Below are 15,427 nucleotides of genomic sequence, written 5' to 3'. Positions count from 1 at the left end.
TCCAGATCAGTATGAGAAAACATCAAGGTAGTGGGAAAGAAAAAAGAAGCCTTGAAAAGAAGCATTTTTGCCGTGTGTGTGTGTGTGTGTGTGTGTGTGTGTGTGTGTACAAGTATTGGACTTGAACTCAGGGTCTCATGCTCCCACTTGGCTCAAAGCCAAAGTGGCATTTTACCACTTGAGACACATCGCCCTTCCAGCTTTTTTGGTGGTTAATTGGAGATAAAAGTGTCATGGACTGGCTTCAAACCATGATCCTCAAATCAGCCCCCTGAGTAGCTAGGATTACCGGCATGGGCCATTGCCATCTGGTTTAGCTGTTATTTCTGTAACTACTTAATGTAGAACTAACAATTGCTAAAGAGAAGTCAGAGATTTGAAGACCTCTTCCTGTCTTCCAGAAGTCATAGAAACCATAAAGCCAAAGAAAGATTAGCAATAGGACATCTGATCATATAAAATAAAATTTATCTAAATGAACTCCAGGAAATAGAAACAAGAGGCTTTTGGTATGTTTTTTTAAATTTTGCTGTTGTTTTGCTTTCCTTTTCTTTTTGTCTTGTTTGTTAACTTATCTCTTTGGGAGAGTACAAGGGGACAGCAGTGGTCTTCACTCAAAACTATGTTGAAAATGAACTATACAACTTGTGGGTGGGGATGGGAGGGGAAAACTGGAGAGAGCAAGGGAAGGGATGATATTGTCCAGAAAGAAATCTACTGTTCACCTGACTTATAGAACTGTAACCCCTCCATACATCACCTTACAATAGCAACAACAACAACAAAGATTTGCATCTGGCAGCAGAGATTTATAAAGAAAGGTTGAGGTCAGAGGTCAGTTGTGATGACAGAGGCTAAATAGAAATGGCATCCCTCACCTCTGTACCTCTGTCCTTTGAGGTCTGAAAACACAATCAACAGCCCTCATGGAGGAACTGGTATATATACATGTGTGCATGTGTGTGTGTGTATATATATATATATATATACATATATAGTCATATATACATACATATATATATATGCATGTGCTCTTAAGTGAGATTCGGGTCTCAGACAAATTAAGTGAAGAGAGATTTTTGTAAAGAATCTAAGGGTGTGAGGAACTTTGTTTATCACAATCAGAAGTTTCAGAAGAAGAAAATAAATTATTGAATGTGCCAAGAACCACACAGGATAGTGTGCAAATGAATATACAAGAGATAAACAGCCATCAGAGAATTTCATATGAATTTTGGCTAAGAAAAGAGAACATGAGGAATGAGACATTTTTGTGACCCTCATGTCCTAAACCAAACTCTAGAGGAAGAGTGACTTAGTGCTCCAACAAGCCAAACTTCTGAAATATTGGAAGCCTACTGAGTCTGGCAAAAATGTAGCCTTTGCAAGGTTCCAACAAACTGTGAAGAAAACTATTGAGGACTTTCTGAAGTCCTTCTAGTAAAAAGCAACAAACCACAGGACACTAGGGGCTCTCAGAATCAACAGAGGCCTCAATTGCTCACACAGTAGAGGAAATCCACTCCTTTCTGAAAAAAGATTTTAGTAGATTTCCAGGAAGATTTCCTGGAAGTGAATCTCTGGCAAGAATAGATTCTGGCCTCAATTGATGGAGCCAGTTTGGATCATTTCAACACTGAACAGTTGCATAGCCTAGTTTGAAATATTTAAACTTTCTTTGCTTTTTCTTACACCTCATATATAAAATTGTGGAAATGGTACAGGGTTGTCATGATGATTGTTGATAATGTAGACAAGCACTTAGCATAGAAGGCATCTGCCACAGTAGATAGGTCATACACTGTAACTCCTGATTATCATAACCATTTTTTGTAGATTATCATGGTTCAAGGATATCAAATGCCTTCAAATCACCAGCATTTTATCTCACAAGTACATGAAAAAATGCCATCTCTCTCTACCAGATCTGTGCTTTCATTCACTTTACTGAATCCTGTTGGACATGTGCAGCTTTGCTTCAAAGTCAATTCATGTTGTCCACATTGGTATTTCCCCCTCTCCCTGACGGGACATGGGAGGGACAGTCAGAGAGTGGACAGCCTTTCATGCTGTTATATGCTTGCTGTGATTCTTTTAGGTTGCACTCTACCCCTGCCCTTTTATCCTGCTCTTGATTCATCGATTCAGCCAACATTGGAGTGCTGAGGTATTTATCTGGACACTAGATATACAGAGTTGACACAAACACAGTTGTGCCCTGAAGGATCACAGTTCAGGAAGAGATACAGATGAGAGCAAATACCTACAGTGCAATTAGGTTAAGTTCGAATGGGAAGTCACCATGGTACTTTGGTAGAAAAAAATATTCCTGGGGAAGGAAGAGAAGAAGGCTTCCCAAGGGACACTAAGCAACTTTCCAAAAGATATTAAAAGGGTAAGCCAATCCATGAGCTGGAGGTAAGGATGGGAAAAAGAGAGAGATAGAGACAGAGGGAAAAATGACAGGAAGTCTGAGCAGAGGGTAAATGTATTGCAGCAGAGAACGGTATGGGCTTTAGCTTCCCTGAAGGATTTGAAAGGAATCTTAGTGGGAGAATAAAAAAGAAAATAATGATATTCAGGGGAAAATAAAAGAATAGTTCTCAAAGGTGTTTTGCTTGAACTAGAGGGAGGAAAAGGACTTTTTTCCCCAATGCCTACGATTGCCCAAGGCAAGAGCATATGTGTTAACTATAATTCCTACTATAAAGATAAAGTCTTTGAGATACATGTCATACTTTATACGCATGCTGAGAAGAACATTGCACCTGTAGGCGCTATCTAGGGAAAAAAATTTAAACATACTTTTTCTTACTTTTCTCCCACCTCATTGTGATGTAATAAGTGGACTTAACTTCCATCTTCTCTTAGGACAGCAACACAGTAATGCCATTGGCAGCCGTGTCTCCATTTGTACCCCCAAATTTCTGTATATCCCTTGTGCTCTTCTACTTCAAGAACAAAAGGGAGAAAGGATCTCACCTATTTTGCTACATTTAAAAAATAGCGTAAGGAAATGGAAGGACTTGGAAAAAGTTATACTAAGTGAAGTGAGCCAGACCCAAAGAAACGTGGTCTCCCTTATAGCGAATAATTAGCACAGGTTTAGGCAAGTCACAGCAGAGGATCACAAGAGCCCAATAGCTATACCCTTATGAACACATAAAACGATTGTTATATCACGGTTGTAACTACTTTCAACGTCCCATGTGTATCTGTAGCTTCTATTATTGATGATCTTCTTGTATCACCCTCCTGTGGTTGTACCCACACTATCTCTGTATCTTGTCTGAGTATATTGGAAACCATGTATACTGGTATTAGAACTAGGAAATTGAAAGGGAATACCAAAATCGAGAGACACAGGGTTAAAAAAAAAAAAGACAAACAACTACAAAAGCAATACTTGCAAAACTGTTTGGTGTAAATGAACTGAACAACTCATGGGGGGAGGGAAAGGGGGAGAGGGGAGGGGGAATGAGGGACGAGGTAACAAACAGTACAAGAAATGTATCCAATGCCTAATGTATGAAACTGTATCCTCCCTGTAATTCAGTTTGATAACAAAAACTTTTAAAAAGTAAAAATAAAATGAACACCACTGAAAAAGAACTAGACCAAAATTAAAAAAAAATAGCTAATGAAGTACAATGAGAGCAGGTAGCAAAAGTATAGCCTTCTGGTTTTAAGTCGTTACCATCACAAGGAGCTACCTGAAATATAACCACGGGAAAGACTGAAATAGAAGGGACAATGTCGTAGGACTATTGAAGAGCAGAAGGAATTGTTAAAAGTGACAAAAAATGACAAACCAAATTCATTTTTGACAATGTTGTCAGGTTCCTTTCTTGTCCTTTTATTCTTTCCCCATCATAGCACCTTATAGCTTTTGTGGATTTATATCATTTCTTCATTCCCGAGGGAAGAGTTCTATCTAGAAGGTAGAAACCTCTTCAAGGCTCCCTAGTAGGTTCAATGGTATATTTCTGGCCAGGAAAATAAGAGAAAAAAGGCAAGATATATTTGTGTATGGCTTTCTCACAAATATTTATGGGTCCAATAAATTCTTAGTTGCTGCTTGGAGATGGCGTATGTTGCTGCAGTTAATTTTGGTTTGTTCCATCTTGGTGAGAAAAGTAGTGTCAGCAATTCTCCTGAATATTAGAAATGTCTGTTCTGCAGATACAGTACAGAATATGCACACATATTACCATCCTGCACAGTTATATTCTAGCATTCATATCAAGACAGTCACCAAGGATGGTCCTATTTAAATTGTAAATTATTAGAACCCTAAATTTTTAGAAGGTGTTCTAGAGATATCTAATGAGGAAAAACTCATATCTAATGAGGAAAAACTCATGTATAGAAATCCAAGGCAAAAGAAGTTGACTTCAGCGTGGTCACTTTCACGTGGTGTGTAATACCAGTAAAATATAAATGGTTTATTTTTAATGCTATGTGTAAGACTTTTAGCTCCCTGAAGGAGAGGAGGAGGAGATATTCTAATTACTGTGAAATTACTCATGATCTCGGAAATGTGTTTGTTTTTTTTTTTTTTTTACTATTTTGTAAATAGCATTGAACCTTTTAAAAAAAAATCCCCATCAGCCCCATTCATGTGGTACCATTTTGCATGCAGACCACTCAAGCTGAAGAGCATTAAATTTAATTTGTGCAAAAAGTTGAAGGTGGAAAAGCGTGAAATTAACTTGATGTATTTTTATGACATTTTTCTCTCTCCCAGCTTTTCTGAGCTTTTCCAATCCTGAATGATTTGATTGGCTGTCAGGATCTACCTATTTCTGGAAATCCATCTATTTACTGTCTGCTTGGTGACACTTGAGGTCTATGGTCAGTCCATTCTTACTTAGCTTACCGGCAACTCAACCAAAGCAAGCACTGATTTGTTCAGTTTGGTATTGACTTTGGCCCATCATCAGTCATGGGACCGGGTTCACTGTCTCTTGGGAATTGACTCATCTTTCTCAGGAGTATGTGTGTGAACCAGAAAACAGGAAATCAACTCATTCGAGGAACCAATCAGCGTGGTCCAAATGGCCTGCGAAGATTTTAAGAGAAAGTTAAGACTTTTATAGAGTCACAAATCAAATAGTAACTTTTTGTTTTGCACACAATGGCTGGTATAACACCTACAAATTTGAAAATTTTATCATAGATGCACCTCAATCTCAAGATTAAGCTGCAAAATCTCATATTGTACCAATCAAGGAAGAATTATTGTGTCATTTGAAAAACTAAGAGAACAAGAGCTTATTGAAGGCAGTTCGTTTTACAAAGAGACAGGTGATGGAAATGAAGTTGTGTGTTTCCTACTGTAGATTTCATTGAGTGACCAACTGGTAAGTATTATAAGTGCTTGAGTCAGGCAGTATAAAAAAATCTTCCAAGACATTACTATCAATTCTGATCAGCTGTGATACAATCACTGAAATGTTATTTTCAAAATAATAAGTTTGTGCAAGATTTTAGAATTTATGACAGGATAGTTTTGTAAAAAGATTTATTTTCAATATTGAAGGATTATAGAAAGCAAAATTTGAATACAGGAACACCAATGATGGAAAAATACACATAATGTCATGGCATTTATTTAAAAAGTATCACTAGTACATAGTTTGTGCATGATTACAGAAATAAATGTAATAATTTTTAGTTATTTAGAATTTCTTCTACTGGTGAAAATATCAGTTTGAAACTGTTCGGTTTACTTTAATAAAAAAAGAACTCTTCTACCACACATAATATTTCTGAAGTCCAAATTGGGCTTGGATATCATTTGCCAATGTTAGCTTCAATCAGATTACCTGCCTTAATGAAGCCTATCAGCTGCATATAGATATGTTCATGGGTGGTAAGCTATAGTGGCACAGGTTTTATTTAGCATCATACATTTATATTTGATAAATATAAAAGTACACCTTGTTTTATGTCTGGATTCCACCATATGGTCAATAAAGGCCTTTCTGTTTCTGAAAGCAGTTTAGAAAGGAACATCTAAATGACTTAAGCTCATGGCAAGGTTTTCAAGGAAAGTTTAAATGAGCCAATAATGAATCCATAATTTCACACACACACACACACACACACACACACACACACACACACACCACACACACACACACACAAATCCCAGTGCCTGCTGTGATGTTTGTCCTTCTAAACATTGCATTTTGTGAGTTCAGGGCAACTGAGGTTGTGTGATTAGAGACTATGGGAACCTAGTTTTTCTCTTGCTTCCTGATTGGTGGTATGGATTTCTCCCTCTCATCTGTCTTCTAACTGTTGCATCTACCTTCAGGTGATATAGGGTGGGAGGGGGTATCATAAAAGAATAGCAAATTGCTGTTTGGGCTTCCAGCTTCTAAAATATGTATTAGTACCATGCCATTCTATTAATACAGAAATATAAAACCACTAAAGTAGAAGAGATGGAAATGAGAGTAACTGTGTATTGGGAAAGAAAGGGCTTACTTGTTTGTCTTTTTAAAACTGTAATACAGAAACTTACAAGACAAGACTCTTTTATCCTCATTGCATGAATGAGAAAGCTGGGGCAATCTAAGAAAATGTTAGTTGCCAGTATCTATCCACCAGAGAACATAGTCAAACTAAAATTGAACCCAGTTGTAACAAGCCCAGAATTTAATTCGTGTCGCGTTAGTGAGAAATTCAGAGAAAGTTATGCCTGTGTGTTGAATTTTCAAGAAATCCGGTTTTATGAACACCTAGGTGAATATAAAAGAAAGAACATTTTAGGCAGAGGGCAGATAATTATAATAATCGCTGTCATTTAGAGCATTTGCTCTGTTGCAAATTAATACATAGGGTTCTTAGCTACTAAATTAACAAACATTACCTTATTTGATCCTCACAACAGCCTAACAAAGTGTGTGAGATTGCGCTGATCTTAGAAAAAGTGGATCTTAGGCACCAGATCCTGGTTTGAAACCAAGTCTAAAACTTTCAGTGTCCTTTTAAAATTCTTGGTATGATTAGTACACTGGGATCCTAATGGGTGGGAGGGAGAATAGTGAAAATAAACCTGAGGAGGTGAGCAGAGGTCAGTTTAAAAAATCTGAGCCACTCTTACTAACATGTTTTTTCCATACTCTTGATGACAATCCTTTGAAAGACAGTGAGTATATGTGACATTTTCAAATTTGATCTTTAAGGTTGTCCTAATCAAGGGTAAAGAAGCTCATTCAAATGAGGAGGCAGAGAGATTTGTTACTAGACCATTTAACCCAAAGTAATAATAATGCCTTTTGGTTAAGTAGCCAGGAAATTGGCATAGCTTAATAAAAGGTTCTAAATATAAATATATTAAAGGGTGTTAAAAATAATAAGATAGGGCTGGGGATATAGTCTAGTGGCAAGAGTGCCTGCCTCGGATACATGAGGCCCTAGGTTCGATTCCCCAGCACCACATATACAGAAAACGGCCAGAAGCGGCGCTGTGGCTCAAGTGGCAGAGTGCTAGCCTTGAGCAAAAGGAAGCCAGGGACAGTGCTCAGGCCCTGAGTCCAAGGCCCAGGACTGGCCAAAAAAAAAATAAAATAAAATAATAACAATAATAATAAGATAAAGAAATTGATAGAGTTCCTTGCCAAGAAAGAAATACAGCATAATTTCCAGGTTTCTGATTTGGTTGATGCCTAAATAAAAGACATAGTTACCACCAAACAAATAATAGACTAGCTAATAAGTAGGATCTGAATATCAGTCTAATTTAAAATTCATGGAAGGGGCTGGGGATATGGCCTAGTGGCAAGGGTGCTTGCCTTGTACACATGAGGGCCTGGGTTCAATTCCCCAGCACCACATATACAGAAAATGGCCAGAAGTGGTGCTGTGGCTCAAGTGGCAGAGTGCTAACCTTGAGCAAAAAGAAGCCAGGGACAGTGCTCAGGCCCTGAGTCCAAGCCCCAGGACTGGCCAGAAAAGAAAAAAAATTCATGGAAAAGTTTTGAAGTCTTAAAGATTACAAAATGATACCATTGGAATACATTTGGAAACCATAAGAAAACGCAACTTGCAATGAAACACACTATGACTGACCTCTGTATTTAAAATTATGTTTTACTAAAATGTTCGTGATTTTGTCCATTTCATGCCCCTATACTGGGGCAAGAGTTTTATATTCTTGCTACCAATAGAAACCTAGCACAAACATAATCCCTAATTTAAAATAAGAACTCAATAAACTTGTGTGGATTGGATTACTGTCCATTGTACATAACTAAGGTCCTGATTCTAAGAATCCTTATAATTTATGCAGCATCTTCAGCCAAGTGTTCATGTGGTATTTTTGTTCCTTGCCCTGTCAGATGAATGAAATTGAAGTCATTTTTGACATTCTAAGCAGACAGAAATAAGAAATGTGATGGCAAAACTCCCTGAACTCTGGCTCTACATTTTCCACATCATGCATGCCAAATCAGTCTTCATATTGAACATTCTTCAAATTCCCTTAAAAAATAATAACACAAAGTGATAAGACTTGGGTTGGAGCATTGATTTATCAATGGATCTTCTTATAATTTCTCAGGAATGGGATGGAATCTTTGAATTCAATTAGAACTCCCTGATCTTTAGATTCTCTCCTAATCTTTTTCTTTTATTCTGTGCCAGTAATGAGGCTAGAACAGAGAGTCTGGGAGCTGTCCCTGAGCTTTAGTGCTTGAGGCTGGTACTCTACCACTTGATCCACAGCTCCACTTCCAGCTATTTTGGTAGTTAATTGGAGACAAAAGTCCACAGACTTTGCAGCCTGGCTGAATTGATATTGTAGTCCTCAGGCCTCAGCCTTCGGAGTAGCTAAAATTACAAGGGTGAGCCACTGGCACCTGGTACCTCTTCTAATCTTTATTCTACCTTGAGGACCACTCTATATGGCCAGAAAAAGATTCCAAGCCTTCCAACTCAGTCCTGAAGGTAAAGGAAAAAAAAAACAGTGAATCAAGAGTCTGTCTGAAAGGGAGCGAAATCAGCAAATAGGACCAAACTCAGTGGTACAGAAAATCTTGAAAAAAGTCATTAATTTCTGTGAGCACACCACAGCAAAAATCACATATGAGTGCCCTGACAAGAAGTGTGAGAGAACCTGATTGTGGAAGGGAAGGAAGCATGCTCCAGGTGTGTCCTCACTCTTCCTTTCACACATCTCCATACCAGCAAGGACTTGCCAGGCATCTTTTCTGAACACCCCATTACTCAGGCTTGTTTTATCTCTGTTTTCTTTGTTCTGCTCCTGACCTGTTACAGTCCTCAAAGGTCTCATGCCCATCTCTCTGTATCTTTCTCTCAATTTTTTCATTTCTTATCCTTTCAGATCTCTTCACAGTTCTACTTTTGAGAAATTACTACAATCCACTCCATGGGGATCTTTAGGAGATGACTTACTTCCTATCATTAATTCAATACAAACCATTTCTACTTAGATATACTGCTATGATGTCAAATGCAACAGTACTAAACATTGTTTCACCATTATTCTTGTGAAAGAATTTTAATTTTTTGAAAAACTTACATTAAGTGTTTTAAAATAAAATTCTTAAATTAATAAAAAAATAAGAAATTTCAAAAATTCTTAGTATAGGCAAGTCTTCCTTGCCTAAATTAAGATTATTTTAGTGTATTCCCACCTGGCAAAGCTTCATTCAATCTCTTGCACTTCAAATCCAAGTTACACCTCCCTCAAGTTCTACTTTATTGCATTAGCCCTCTGATTTCAAAGGAAAAGAGTATTTATTTATTTATTTATTATTGTAAAGGTAATGTACAGATGGGTTACAGTTACATAAGTCAGGTAATGAGTACATTTCTTTTTGGATAGTGTCACCCTTTCCCCCCACTCTCCCTGACTCTTCCCAGTTTTTCCCTTCTATTCCCACTCATGAGTTGTATAGTTCATTTTCAAACATAGTGTCTAGTATCCCTGCTGCATTCCCCTTTGTCCCACCATTTCTGTGTCTCCCCTTACTCTCTCAAAGACAGATAACCCAACAAAAAAGACAACAGGGAATGAAAAAAAAAAAACAGCAACAAAGAACAAGAAAAAAAAAAACCCTCTCGTTTCCATTTCCTGGAGTTCATTTCAAGCTGTTTCTCTGGGTCTGACTTTTAATTTTTGCCAAGCAATAACCAAATTAGACACAAACAAGGCCACACTAAGGCTACCAGCACAACCATGTTCATTGCAGCATTGTTTACAATAGCTGAGATATGGAATCAACTCAGATGCCCCAAGGTGGATGAACTGATCACAAAAGTGTGTTATATATACACAATAGAATTCTACTCATCCATCAGAAAGAATGACATTGTACCATTCACAAGGAAAAGGACAGACAAGGAAAAGAATCTTATTTTGCCATTACAATGGAGTTTCTTAACCTGCTTTACCTCCTAGCTAGGAGATTTCCATACCCAGGGCCCTCTGCATTAGATGATCTACTTGGATTTTGCTTGATGGTATCTCTCTCTCAGTTTACCATCTCCAAACCTCAGCAATTCAGTACTCTAGCAATGCCTACCCCTAAAGAGTTCTTCATTCCCTAATCTCACATATAGCTCTGAAGGCTACAACCCTACTATTTTCCTCTCAAACATCCCAGAGTCTAATTGCAATCTCTCTGTTGAGCTCTTCCCTGAATCTCTCCTCCTGGCAATAAATCAAGGGACAAGTAGATACCCATCTAGCTTAGACATCACAGTTAAGGATACAACTGGAAGTGAAAAGAGAAATGTTTGGGCTGTACAACCCCTATATGATCCTGCTCTGGGCTAGAATACTAAAAATATTATCAGAAATTATACTGCTACATAATAAATGACCACAAACTCAGAAAATAAAAATGACACTCATTTATTATTATGTTATAATTGTAAAGGTCACAAGTGCATATGGGTTCAAGTGGGTTTTCTTCTTGGGTCAATGCCAAGTCATTGGGCTGGCCAGGCTATTATGGAGGACCTGAGGAAGAATTGTCTAAACTCACTCACGTTGGGAGAATTCAGGTTACCTGTGGTGGTGAGACCAAGGCACCATTCCTTCTGGCTACCATTCAGAGGCCTTTCTTGTAGCTTTATAAGGGCCACCTACATTCCTTCTCACCTGATCACCCTCTATAAATCAGCAACAGTTCATGGACTTCTTATGCTTCTAATTCATAGGACTTTACCATTAGCCATCAGCTCTGTGCCTTTTGTGGCTTTGTGTGATTCCTTTGTACTCACCAAATGAATCCAGAATTATGTGTCTATAATGAAGTTAGTTGTGCCAAAGAACATAGCCTGTTCAGTGATTTCTCAGCAAAGTTACTGGCACTTGAGATTGGAGGAGACACTTGTGGGCTACTTTGCAATTTTAGGGTTGCTGTAACAAAATACTACAGATGTAACAAGAAGTTACCTTCTCATAGTACTGGAGGATACAATTACTATAAAGACATACTTGTCAACAGAGGGGGATTTGACAAATTATATAGCATCTTTCCCACTATATTAGCTATTTTCTATATTTAGAAATAAATCATGAGGAAGTCAGCAAGGTTTGTTTCATTAGAGGCCTCTCTCCTGTCCCGCAGGTTTTTCCTACTTCTACATATGTCTGTGTTCAAAATTCCTGTTCTTATGAAGGTACAAGTACATATGATTATAGTTCATGGTAACGACCTCATTATTTAATTTCATTACCACTTCAAAGGCTATATCTCATCATTTCAGTTTTGAATTTGGAGTTCTCCCCCAAAGATGTATTTGTTGAATGTTTGGCACTATTGGGATTGGTATACTCATCAAGATGGGGGCCAAGGGAGGCTGAGGTCATTACAGGTATGCCCTTGAGGAGAGACAGTGGGACTCTTTCTCTTCCATTATTCTCTTTGATCCTAGTTCCTGAGGTTGGTGGTTTTGCCTGGAAAGACATTAAGCAATGAAATCAAGAAATCATGCAACAGATCCTCCAAGTCCCATCTGCATTGTTTCCAAATATCCAAGACACCCATTATGTCATCAGCATGAGTCACGAATGTCACCAGCAGAGTCCTTCACCATAAGAAAGGGCAGTGTCAGAACCATTTCCTTCTCATCTTAGCTGACCTGTATGGAGGACAATTCTATCTAAATGTAATAGTGCTACAGAACTAAATTTTCCCTTAGGACTCTCATACACTGTATTTTCCTCAATTTCTCTCACTTTAAAAAAATAACTGAATTTCCTACTTTTGAAGCTGGAGTTTCTTTTATTAATACTGTTATTAGCATTTGCATTTCTATTTTTAACTCCCATTTGAAGGCATGCCTTGGAAACATTTTGTTGAAAGCAGTTACTGCCCATGTTTAGAGTGTTGTAGTTTGGCAAAATTGAAAAAAAAAATAAAAACTTCCACTGCATTAGTAACATAAGGACAAAATGTATTTTATCACTTTGACTATGTATACATGTGGGGAAGAAGAAACCAAATAATAGAGCTAAAAAGGAGACATAGTCTAATGGACTGTGGCAATGAATTAGGAACCAAAAATATCCAAGCTCCAACCTTGGCTTCAATTCAGGGTTCTATGTCCTTGAGTTTGTTTCTTTCTCTTGCAGGAAAAGAAGTATTGGGGGTGGGGGACGCAGTGTTTCTTTGTCATAGAAATAAGAGGCAATACTTGAAAGCATCACAAATACTTCAGTGTAATTTAAAGGAAGATTTTTCACCTCACTTATGACTGTTTTATTTCTATCAATTTCTGTCACAAGCAATACTGCACTCCAATGCTGCAATGCTAATTGTTTTGTCTCCATGTTGCTCTAATGCTCTCTGAACACAAGTCATTGGAAGGTCCTAAATGTAACAGCCTTACTCTTTCACCATGTGTCTATAAAGGCGAGTTACATGTTCTTCTGAAACGAGAAGTGCAGGAACTCTAGTCCACATGTCCTGTGAAGCTGAGGTTCTCTAAGCACTTGACCAGGTCAAATATATTCTATTACACATGATGGCCATCTGTGATATTTGGACAGGATATAGAACACATGTCACTTGACTAAAGACTTGCATAAAAAATTGTCATCTTAATTAGTCAAAGAAGACCATTTGCAAGAAAATTTACACATTGCTTCAAAAAAAGAAAAAACAGCACCCATGTCATTTCACATCAGTAAAACATTCCACACACAACTTAAAGGTAGCAACCATGTGCTTCTTGTCTGGATTTCTGGCATCCAAAGAAGTGATATTGGAGAAGGGGAAAAATAAGAGTTGGTTTCATTGGCCTGCCTTAGACTAGGTTTCTAGGCATAACTGTATATGTGATATTACTCCCCTGAGTATCAGTTCAGAAAAACTGAACAGGAAGGGTCATGGGAGAATACACTAGCTGCTCACTTTCACTTGTGTGGCCAGAGCTTACCTGGGCTACCACATATGGATCTAGCTTGACCACAGACTGGCCTCAGTAACAAAAGAGACTTTCTCTTGATACTATAATCTTGACATTCTTGAGAGTTTCATAGTCTGTTGGCCCATATTCTGTCTCCTTCCACCCCTCCCTACAGTCTGACTAATATAAGACATACTCCCTCCTAGCTTACTGCAGCAGTGGACTTTCTAGATTTCCTTCAACCCCTGTAATCTCTCCCTACCTCACAAGTCAATGCTAACAATCCTTTGCCACCCCTGTGCTAAGTGGACAGATTGCTTCCACCTCCAGAATTCCCCAGCCACTTTGCTCCCCTGTGTGGTGGAAGCTTGCTCTTTAGTAGAAAGGATTCAATTTTGGTACATGGCTGCAGCTACTGCCCTAAAAGTATCCTTTTATTTGGGTTTTGCATAATGACGCCACCATATCTCTGGAAGATAAAATATGTACGTACTTCCAAATTAAATCCTATTTAAAATTCATGAACTTCTTGGGGTTCTATATATAAACTGGAACTATTAGGGAATAGATTTCCTTCCCAGAATATTCCTTTGTTGGACCTCTTTCCTTCTCTGTCTCACTCAAATGAGACAAAGACAAAATGCTACTGTCTCCTAGGGAGCTTGATTTTTTTTTTTTTTTACCAACTGTGCAAGTGGAAAGCCCCACATAAATTGTCCTTCCCAGAGAGAAAGAGGAGTACCATTCTGGCCACAGAGCACTGTTCCCAGGAAGTAAGTCTGCTTGTGGGCTAATTGCTGTGTGCAGGCAATGGGAATGTGGAAGCTCTGTAACAGGTGAGAGTACTTTCTCAGTGTTGTGGTTTGAAACATGGTTTGTCCCTTTACAAATTCCTATTGAGATTTAAACTCCATCGTGTGAGACTAAAAGATATGACCACAGGGCACCTGGAAAAGGTGATTAGGGCTCTGCCCTCATGAATAGATGGAATCAATTCATGTGATTCATGGGTTAAGAAGTGATGAGCTCATGAGATACCTCCAAAGTGATTCTGTGATAAAGGCCTTGCCATGCAGTGCCCTGAACAGAATTAGGCCACCAAGAAGTCTGCCCTCAAATGATCAGATGCCCTATGTTTGGTTTCTTTAACCTTGGACCAGCATTATGAGTTGAAAAAACGAATCAAAACTTTCATAAACTTTAATATCCTATTATTAGCAATAACAACAAAATGTTGTGTTTTTGGTTTTGGTTTTGGTTTTTACCAAGTTTAAGTCTCTTGGTAAAGGATAATCCTTATGAAACAACATGGGAGATTTGCCCAGTGATCTTCCTGTTTTGTAACTGGCTGCTGCAAAGGGGAAGATCGCATTAACCCTTGAACATTCTTAGTATGACGGACTCCGATGATTGATTCTCTTTGGAAGAACTTTGACATTTTTTCCATTCTCTTCACACTTTGCCACATGAATTCCTCTTTCATTTTGTAGGCTAGGACCTAAGACAGAGCTATAACTATTTAAGAACAAAAACTAAATGGAATATATAAGACATAGGCTTTTCACTGAGTGTATGTATTTGTTAGTGTGCTTTCAATTGCTAGACCTAAATACTTGAGCAATCAACTTTTACTAAAGAAAAAGAAAAGAAAAGAAAAGAAAAGAAACCAGGTGGCAACAGCTCACACCTGCAATCCTAGATAATCAGGAGTCTGAGATCTTAGGATCCTGGTTCAAAGCCTGCCTGGGCAGGAAAGTTCACAAGACTCTTATCTCCAATAACCCACCAAAATGCTGGAAATGGAGCTGTGGCTCAGGTGGTAGAGTGCAAGCCTCGAGCAAAAGCAGCTCAGAGACAGCTCCCAGGCCCTGAATCAAGCCCCAGGCTCGCACACACACAAAAAAATCACTTCTCACATTCATGGCCACTTGGGCCTTACTTTTTTTATACGAAAGATTATCAGGATATCATGGAAGTGAGTGTAATAGAGCAAGCTGTTTACCTTGTGATTAAGGATCAGAGAAAGTGAAGC

This window comes from Perognathus longimembris, chromosome 24, assembly GCF_023159225.1.
Source record: "Perognathus longimembris pacificus isolate PPM17 chromosome 24, ASM2315922v1, whole genome shotgun sequence".
Classification (NCBI taxonomy): Eukaryota; Metazoa; Chordata; class Mammalia; order Rodentia; family Heteromyidae; genus Perognathus; species Perognathus longimembris.
Note: the sequence above shows the minus strand (reverse complement) of the source record.